Here is a 9,670-nt window from a genome sequence, read left to right as displayed (position 1 = left end):
CCCCCCTGCTCGGCCGCCCTGTCCCTGCGGTGACCGGCGGCAAGGCGGGGATCACCCTCTCGCCTCCGCTCTCCGTTGCGGAGGACGGGGCGTGCGGGAGCAGCTCCCTCCCGCTCTCCGTTATCGCCCGGCAGTGGTGCGGCGGCTGCCCCGCTCCCGCCCGCCTCCGCTCCCGCCTCCCCGCAGCGCGCCCGCCCCTCGCCCGGCACCCGGCGCTGCCGGCGGCCGCAGAGGAGCTGCTGCTGCGCTGTGCGGCGCGCAGGGACCGCGGCTGTCTGGGCGGCGTGCGGGAGGGGAGGGAAGGCCGGGGCGGGGGGAGGGAAGGGGAAGTGGAAGGGAAAGGGGGTGTGTGGACGGGGAGGGAGGGGGGGGGGGGAGGGAGAAATCAAATAAATAAATAACCTCCGCACCAATAAGAGAGGCAGCGGCTGCCGAGCAGTCTGGGATCTGATGGGAGAGGTCCTTCCTGGGCTGTATTTGTTTGTTTGTGACTGGAGCTGCAAAGTTCAGAGCCAAACGTGTTGCTTTCCGGCGGCGGCGACCTCCCGGCTTCACCTGCTCCGCTGACGGGTGCCAGCCCGGGTCGGCCCCGCCGCTCTGCGGGCCCTCAGCCCGGCATCCTGCCCGCCGCTGGGGCCGACGGACGGGAAAAGGAGCGCGGGGCTGTGTCTCTCGCCTTCCCCTCCACGGCTGCCGGAGGGACAACGGACAGGTGAGTGCTTCTTTCCCGCACTTCTGCCCGGCCGGGCGCGGAGGATGCCTCCGCTCCGTAGTCACCTGTCACCGCAGGAGCCGCTCATTCATCAAACTTTGCCTCCTGTCGGCTCCCGCACTCCCTGTCTCGTCTTTTGCAGGAGGGCGACCGCTCGGGGTTAATTGGTTTTGCGCAGAGGGAAGTCGGGGAGGGGGAGAAGGGGGGTCCCACTCTGCGGAGCGCAGCTCAGCCCTTGGCAGGAGAGGGGTCTTGTCCGAGCCGCGGGTCTCTGCCGCCGCTCGGGGCCGCCGGCCGGAGCCCCCACGCGAGTTCGCGGAGCGGGGGCGGTGCGGCCGCCCGGCGGAGCGAAGTTCTTTTTGCCCTGCAGGGAACACGCGGGGCCCGTGCAACAGGCACCGTCCTGCGGAGGCAAAGTGGATGGGCGCCTCGCCCGCCGGCGTAGGGCGACTGGCGGCACCGCGTAGACCTGTGCCCTTTTAGGTAATTTCGCTTTGTTTCCAGGTCCTCCAAGGGTTTGCCTTGCGGGGAGCCTGTGCCCGGCGGCGGCTTGCGACAGCCCGGCAGCAGCCCCCAGAGGCACTTCTCCTCCTAGGAGGGAGAGAAACTTGCTGATCCGGAGGAGGGACGGATATGGCGCTTTCCCTTCGTTGCGCGGAAGGTGCGCGCTGGGGCGCCGGGCGGCTTTGACCGCCCCGCGGTGGCGGCGCCCCCGGGGAAGGAGGAAGCGAGCGGGGCGCTGCGGGGCGCGGGCGCCCGGCAGGTGGAGCCGTGGGGAGCGGCGGCGGTGATTTATTTCGGCTTAAGCAGCGTTGCGAGCAGAGCTCCGTAGGCGCGGTGCGAAGTGGCCCGGTGCCCCCGAGCCCGCACCTCGGCGGCCAGAATGGGTCCGGGATGGGTGGATGCGGCGGGCAGTGCACGGAGTGCGCCGGGCGGTGCGCACCTTCCTGCGGCGGCTACAGCTGGAAACGGGGTCCTACGTCGTTAACGTTACCACTGGTCACACGCGTATTTTATCGACCATTGATCGTCTTTCTGTTTGTCACTGTGTGCTGGAAATGATGAGATTCTAGGCGTAGTCTGTCTTAATTAGCACAGAATGTATAAAAGCGTAATTGCTAAAATTATTCAATAGTGGTTAACAATTAAAAGATTATCCCAATACTCAGCAGCTAGCAAAGAGCAGACTGCACTAATTGGGTAGTTAATGACATTTAAATAGGCAGGCTTTCTTAAAATAGTAAGCTCCACTCTTCCAGGGAATTGAATAGAGTGTTAGAATATTTAATAATTACATTACAATGATGGTAACACTTCTGAAAGGGCTGTGGTTTGAGTTGTTAGTTGGGCAGCAGCACTGGGACAGCCTTTGCCCAGTTTTAGAGCACTGGTTAAGGGAAGATTGTATTTTCCTCAATTTTCCTTTGATAGGTAAATATAGCTAAATGCTGCAGAAATTTGTGTGAAACCAAAGTGAAGAGGAGACAATATTTTGCATATTGTCCAGTGAAATGTTCTTCCGTCTTCTACTGACATTATTTGACTGAATTGATAATTGAACTTGAGTTTTATGCTACTAACCACCTAATATTTGAATTTAATGTCTCTTTATGCCACTTAAACTGACTGAAAATATTTACTGTTTAATATTGTGGAGACAGGATATCAGGCGGTGTAACTACACTCCTCTTGTCATCCTTCAATAACTAAACAGCTAAGGTAGTTGGTTTTTTTTTTGTAGTAATAACTTTCTAGTGTAAACAGTGTACTTCAGTAACAAAATGATAAATAAATCAGCTTCTGCAGAGTTAAACTTTATTTTCAAAATTCTTGGTTCTTACCTAACTTGAAAATGTTCTATGAGAAACTAATGCAGTAACTACATAAACTTGTATTTTGTTGTAAAAGTTTTCTTAGTGTAATAAAGTTGGCATAACAAGAGGCTACACAATGTAATCTTCTGCTTGTGATATATTTTTCCAGAGATAAAATGTTTCCCACTATCTTAATCAAAGACATACTTACGGAAAATGCCAGAAATTGAATTAAATAAGAGATTACCTTCACAAATTAAATAGAATATTCTATTTTAAGAACTACTGCATAGAATAACATATAATTAAAACTGTAAAGAATGTATGGGCTTTTATATACCTATGCTTTATGCAATCTTAAGTTTTGTTACCAACATAGTTTTGTGCTCCTTCGAGGGATAAATGAAGTGCTGGTCTAAATACTGAAAGGGCTTGGAGTGTGTGTCTCCCAGGTTGGTGAAAATGGTGAGCTTCACAAAAGTTATATTCGCAACTGTGGAACTAGTCTATTTTCTTCTTGTATTGGATGCTATAGTTGTCCTTAGGAAATCCTTTTTTGTTGTATCCCAACTTTGCTCTTTTCACTATTATAGATACATTTGTCAGACATTTCCTTTATCCTTGCATGCCAAAGTATTCAAATATTTCTTATGAGCATTGCTGCTGATTTCTGAAGTGAATTCCATTCTATGCTGTCCAAGTGAGGGTTTCTAAAAATTCAGAATAATAGAACTTTTGGATTTTTCCTCAGTTTCTGTAAAAATGTTAGCATTAAATGGTATTTAATGTTAACACTGCACTTCCTCCAGAACAAAAGTATGACTTTCCACACAGCTGATTAATAGGTAGCTGAATGTATTATCAGAGGTTTACAAAACACTGATGTCTTGACATCTGGATTTGTTGTGTGTCTTTAATAAAACATGGACTGTGAGAAAATGCTGTAGAGGGTTGTGGCATTTTTGGGGAGGAAAAAAACCCCCAACTCTGAAATAGAAGGAATATTAAAAATGTTTTCCATGACATACTGGATGGTATAAAGCTGGCTGGGGAAGGTTGTATTTGTATATTTTCCACATTGTATTGTGGAAATTATTGTATTAAAATGATACTGGCACAAGTTTTACAAGAGAATTAATCCTTCTAATGAAACACAGATGCCTTTCTTCTATAACATCTAGATACTTTTCCCCTGGTCTTTCCTAGTTCTCTATCGGTAAATCTATGCAAGGAAGTTCCCCAGCATTATTAAGCGTATTCTTCTGTATTGCTTCCAATTTGTAGCACTTGAAGTCTTTCTTTCACGCTGACATTTGTTATACTCTCATTAAACTTACTGTCCTTGCTAGGTTGAAAGTACCTTTCTGCTCTTCTGGCACTTCCAAAAAATACATATCAGTGTTTTTCACGCAGTCTCTAGAAATGCTGTATTTACTAAACTGACAGGTCAATATGGAAAACTCAATAACTTTAATCTTAGAAAATGCAATTTTAATACTGAGGGGAAAGGAAAGAGGTTCTTAAATCCTGTATAATTACCATACTCACTTTGCTTGTTAAATGAGGAAATGTCAAATTCTAGGCACATGTTTTTGTCATAATAGTAAAGTCATAACAGTAAAATACCCTGTGGTTGACTTTGAAGCTACAGCCTACATTACAACTCATGCCAGGTAAAACGGATATTTAAGAAACAGAAGCAAAACATTTATTAATGCATTGAGGTGAACAGGCTATGAAATTTAATATATGAGAATATTTATAGTGTAGTTAATAATAATTATTATCTTTGATAAATGCTGGAATAAGAGTTTTGGGAGACAACACTTCTGGATTTTGGGTTTTTTTAAAATATGTTGGTGTGGGTGTGATCTATTTTTTTACATTATAACAGTGTTTTACTGTATTAAAGATAACAATTGAAACAAAAACTAATACATTCTATAGGCTTAGCAGAGTCATGGTTTGCAAATTATCAAAATGACTAAAGTGTTAAATTACGCTTTTATTTGTGCAATAAAGATAATTTCATACAAGACTTGACTTGAAGCTCTGTTAAGTCATGGATATGTTCTTCTGCATTTGTGTTCTGTCATTCAGGTCTGTAAAGAAAACAAGTTTTACACAGACCTTTTAATCCTGGACTATGAATCTAGGAATTAAAGGATAGATAGTGTAAGACTAGGGTTTTTTGAGGACTAATATTTTGTCAGACAGAGAAGACTGTTCTTGGTTTAGCACATACATGCACTGTTATGTATTTAAATATGTGCCTAAGTATATGCTTTCTGTGAGAAAAACAGTCTTTTGTTTAATTAATCTTAGTGGGAGAACCTGTCTGCTTTACTAACAACATTAGGGATTTAATTTATCTAGTGCCTTGTACCCCTTGTACCTTGTACCCCATCTATTACAAAGACCAAATTTGCAAAGATTCTTTTAAAGCAGGGGAAGTGTTTTCTTTACTGTAGCATCTAGAAAGATCAGCATGGAATATCCGCAAATACTTTTCATCTAGAAATATGAATTGAGTCAAAGATTATGGTAGTTTTGTTAATTCAAATTGTATTTCTGAAGTATTGCATGAAATGTAGTCTGCCTGTGTGCTCTGCTAAAATCTAGGATGCTTGAGAATGTCTCTTCTAATAGCTGCTAAATGTTCCAGTGTCAATTAAGCAGTAATGTAAGTAGAATCGAATGTTATGACACTGTAATGGTCTCCTGTTGAATAAAAGTTCCATGGCTAAGCAAACACACTTTCAGCAAACAAGTGTATTTCAACATTGTCTGTTCAATAGGAAGTGTTTCTGCAAAAGTCTTAAATAATGCCCCATGTTCATCATGTCTCTCTTGTATCAGTCTAATGAGAGCAGCATCACTTTCCCTTAATTAGTTGAATGCAGGGACAGTTTACAAAAATCAGGAGGGTCACACACATGGTGGTTCTCTATTCCAAGTCCTTGTCCATACTAATACCCAAGACTTTTGCCAGTTGAAGCTTTTACCTCCTCTGAGGTTAAAAGAAAGCCAGAACATTGAGCTGTGTTCCAGGATATGCCATCATGTCTGTTTGACAGTGCAAAGCAGCAGCGGGGAGACTTGCAGCCATCTCACTGTATGTGATCTGGACATATGGAATAGTTGTAGAAGCGTTTTGAACGCAAAAGGGGAAGCAGTCGGGTTGCTCTTCCCTTCTGATTGACACCTATGCATTAACAGTTCTGTGTATTCAGGAATCATTCCATCTTAAAAGCAATATTAAAAATCAAATTGATTTAATCTCGGAAGAAATAGCGACAACATTCTTGCTGAAGTACTCTATCCGCACCAGTCTCTACCTTTTTATTGTAAACCTGTTCTTCCTTAGGATGGGGTAACATTGAGATGTTCAAAAGAACATCAGCTATTTCCAAAGGCAGAGAGCAGGGCACAACTGGGAGAAGACACCCATCCAGCAAGGATTTATCTACTTTCAGAGCAAGTGAGGTGAGGAAGAGCGCAGAATGAAGCATGTGGTAATTGACAGTGGACACTGCCCCTAGGTCATAGTAGGTGTGAAACTTGTTGAAGTTTTAACTGAAACACCACCAACTCAACTCTGAGAGGCATTATCTTGGCATATATCATATCTTTATGATAGACTGACCATTATCTGTATGATTTCAGGTGAAAGCATTTGAACTGTTAGCAAAATTACCTGAAATTGCACTGATTTATGCAGTGACAACCATCTAATGTTATGAGTGATAAAGTCCATTCAAGCCTTGTTCCTGCAGACTCTACATACATGTTTAATCTGATGGCAAGGCCTGCTTCTATTTTTAGGACTGCAACTTGATATGACAAGAGATATGAAGCATAATCTTAACAGAAACAAAGTCTGTTTAATACCTTTTGGTAATTTTTAAAATATTTTTAACTTAAGTGAAGGGGATAAAATACACAGATAAGAATCGAAAGGTACTAACTGATGGTCTAAGGGGAAATCAAGCTTTGAAGAAAAGAGTGATAGCCAATAGAAATTCATAGTTTTTTATTTCAGCAAATCTGCTGCTAATTTAGGGTGCTGGCACAGGACAGTCTGTGAATTAGGTACCATGGGTAGGAAGGTACTGTCTGTTCACTTAAAAGATACTGCTAATTTAATTGGATTTTCAGTTGACTTTCAGACTAAACTGCAAATGTATTCATAGTCCATTGCAGTGGGAAGTAAAATACGTTCATTTGCAGCTGCAAGACTAATTAATTTTACTTCACTTTGCAAAAGATTTACTGTGGCTTATGTGGCCCTGGGAAAAGGAATTGTAGATTGTTGTAAAATGCTCTAGAATGAAGATTTTATTTTTTTCTTAAATAAAGACTGACTAGTTAGGGCTTACTTCAGCAATAGCTAGGATTATGTATACCAAGGCTAGAATAAGGATTAGGTTTTACCACCTTTCCTTAGACTCACTAGTAAATACTTATAACTTAGGAAGTATTTGCTCAGATATGCTTTCTGATTTGTAATGCAAAAAATGGGGAAAAAACTACAGAAAGAAAATGAGACAAGATTGCATTGACTGATTGGCAAACTAGCAACAGCTGTTACAACAATCAAGGGGGATGACAAATAGTTATTCTTTAGTAGGAACTGGAGGAGAGAGGATTGGATTTAACATGAAGAAAAAAAAGGAGTGATGAAAAGAGAAAACAGTTAAAGAAGGCTTTAAAATACCACCTTGTCAGAAGTTCTTGGGATAAAGAAGTTGGTCAACAAGGGGAAAAAAAAAAATGTTTGGATTTTTTTTTTTATTTTTAAATTTAAAAAAACCCCAGTGTTTTTTTAATAAGACATAAGTTGGGTATGAAGTTTGTCTCTTGAAGGACCTCGTGATATACTCTAGAGTTCGTGAAGTAAATGTATCTCAAACAGTACAAGGCTTCTTTGGGTTTAAGACAGGTAGGGGAGAATCACTCGTATACCTTATGCTGTATGGGCTTGTATTCTTGGAGAACAGGAAGAGCTTTTAGTAATTTCTAAAATTTTCTGCACTTGTTTCCTTTTTATAGACTTTCATTCTACTGTCTTTTTCTCTTTGTTTCCTTTACTTCTGTGATTCAAGAGCATGAGGATCTGAAGATAAAATTGACCTGAACTGAAAACTCCCCGAACCAATAGAATTGACTGTTGCTGTGATCACACTCAATTTCACACTGCTACCAGTGTCATGTAGAGTAATACTGTGAAGGATTCTGTCAATTTTCGTTTCAGGTGCTAGTTGTCATAATGGTAAAGAGTTATAAGGAAAGTCTCTATCTTCAGAATGGGAAACTTTAATAGTGAAAGAAAATCCGGTATTTTTTCTGAAGCTTTTTTCTTTCATTATAAAACTTTCACATAGAATCTTTTCATTTCCTGACTGAATATCTGCAGTTGATTTTCAAAAACTGTACATGACATTTGAAACCTTGGTTCTATACATATTTTTCTTGATGGAAAAGTTAAATTGTTCAAACTCTTTGGCTGTTCATTTCTACTCTGTAACAGTCTTCTTAGTTGAATTAATTAGAGGACTATACACTATACAATCTAAACTGAGTAATTCTGTGGTGCAAAAAAAGAAAAAAAAAACCACATGGAATTACTTCATTGCCTCCAGATAGTTTTGTTGGTGCAAATGATGGCAGAGTAAGGATGGAGGTGGGATCTGCTTTAGCCACCTTTATCATCAGAAGAAAGGTTGTAGAACTTCTACCTCATGCCTCGTATCATCTATACTCTGTAATCAGAAGTCTTTTATCTGCTGTGTTCTTCTATAACAGCTAGAAACCTAGCTAGAGAGAAGGACAGGACTCTTATGCTAGAGGGCATGTGCATTTAATGACTACAAACTCTGTTTTATCCTTTGATGGACATAGAATTCCACCGTCTTGTCAAGATGTATGTATTTACATATGCAGCACATAATAAAACATCTAACAATATTTGTTACTATTTGGAACTTTAGAAAATGTAGTTAAACTTTAAGCTTACCAATTTTTCCATTACCTTTTTTTTTTTCTTTCACTCATCCATGCACCATTCTGCCATCTATTTGTTATGGGGAATTTCATGGTTTTCACTAGATCACTGAGGATCCTATTTGCTGTTTATGTATTAATAACTCTTGGTATAGCGTAAGTAGTGTGCAGCTAGCTATTGTAAGTTTTGGCTACAGAAATTCTCTTTTGCTCCTTTTCTTTACTACAATGGCTTTCTCCACCCAGCCAGCAAGTCTTCCCTCTTGGTCTTCTATTTTGGTCTCTTCTGTTTCTCAGGTGTGACTGTATTTCTGCTATTACTGTAGCTATCTGCGTTTACAACGTGTAATTGAATTCAACGTGGTCAGCCCTGAGTGCTATATCCTGAGCTTTGTGAGTGGCTATACTTTTCTGAGCCTTTGTCTGACTGCCTCATTGCTCTTTACTTCCCCACAGAAATACTCCTAAGTTGATATTTCAGAAGACAAATCTGAGTCTCACACAATCCTTTTTGAGAATAACCTGTAAGTCTGAAAAAAGATTCATTGTGAAACCTATGTGGCAACCCTTCTTTCTTATGTTTCTCAAAGAAGGAGTAATCCTTTGGAGATACAGAAACTAGATAGTATTTTTAAGATTAAATAAAGTCTATTGACCAAAATTGTTTCTTCATTAGTACACAAATTATGATCTATTTAAGAGTTGTGCTCAACAGGCACACTTGCTAAGAATAACACAAAAAGCATATTGCTCAGGTTTTTTTCCCTGAAAGCCAGTTTGAAGCCAGTGAAAGAGAAGTGTTAGCTGCATGAAAAGCTTGTCAGCTTACCCAGGAAAAAGATGCACACTGGGTACATAGGCATAAGACTGTTTCATCACTGTCTTGGTAATTCATCTCAATCTTACTTTTGGGAGGCCACTTCTAAGTTTAATGTCAATTTACATTTCAGTGAATACCTTGTTTCTGTTTTTTCACTGCAGTGTAGATCTCCTTACTTATTACATGACGGTATTTTGAAATGCCTATCATGTTTATAAAGTATCTACAGTGACAAAACATACTCAGTAAAATGTAAGCTGTAGAAAACAATATTGCACACTGAACCTCCAGTAGTTTCATTCCTAGTAAAACAAAAAAACC

The 9,670-nt window shown here is 41.2% G+C and overlaps 1 protein-coding gene across 5 annotated transcripts in view; it reads left to right on the top strand.

Moving 5' to 3' along the window:
* The first annotated feature begins 398 nt into the window (after positions 1-398).
* Positions 399-9,670, top strand: part of TENM3 (teneurin transmembrane protein 3) — a 1,309,047-nt gene continuing 1,299,775 nt past the window's right edge. For all 5 annotated transcript variants that reach the window (XM_032684675.1, XM_032684682.1, XM_032684680.1 and 2 more), the window contains exon 1: positions 399-712. The gene's annotated coding sequence lies outside the window, so the exon portion shown is untranslated. The remainder of the gene's footprint in view (positions 713-9,670) is intronic.

Source organism: Chiroxiphia lanceolata, chromosome 4, assembly GCF_009829145.1.
Source record: "Chiroxiphia lanceolata isolate bChiLan1 chromosome 4, bChiLan1.pri, whole genome shotgun sequence".
Taxonomy (NCBI): domain Eukaryota; kingdom Metazoa; phylum Chordata; class Aves; order Passeriformes; family Pipridae; genus Chiroxiphia; species Chiroxiphia lanceolata.
The sequence above is the reverse complement of the archived record's forward strand: the minus strand, read 5'-3'. Positions and strand labels throughout refer to the sequence as shown.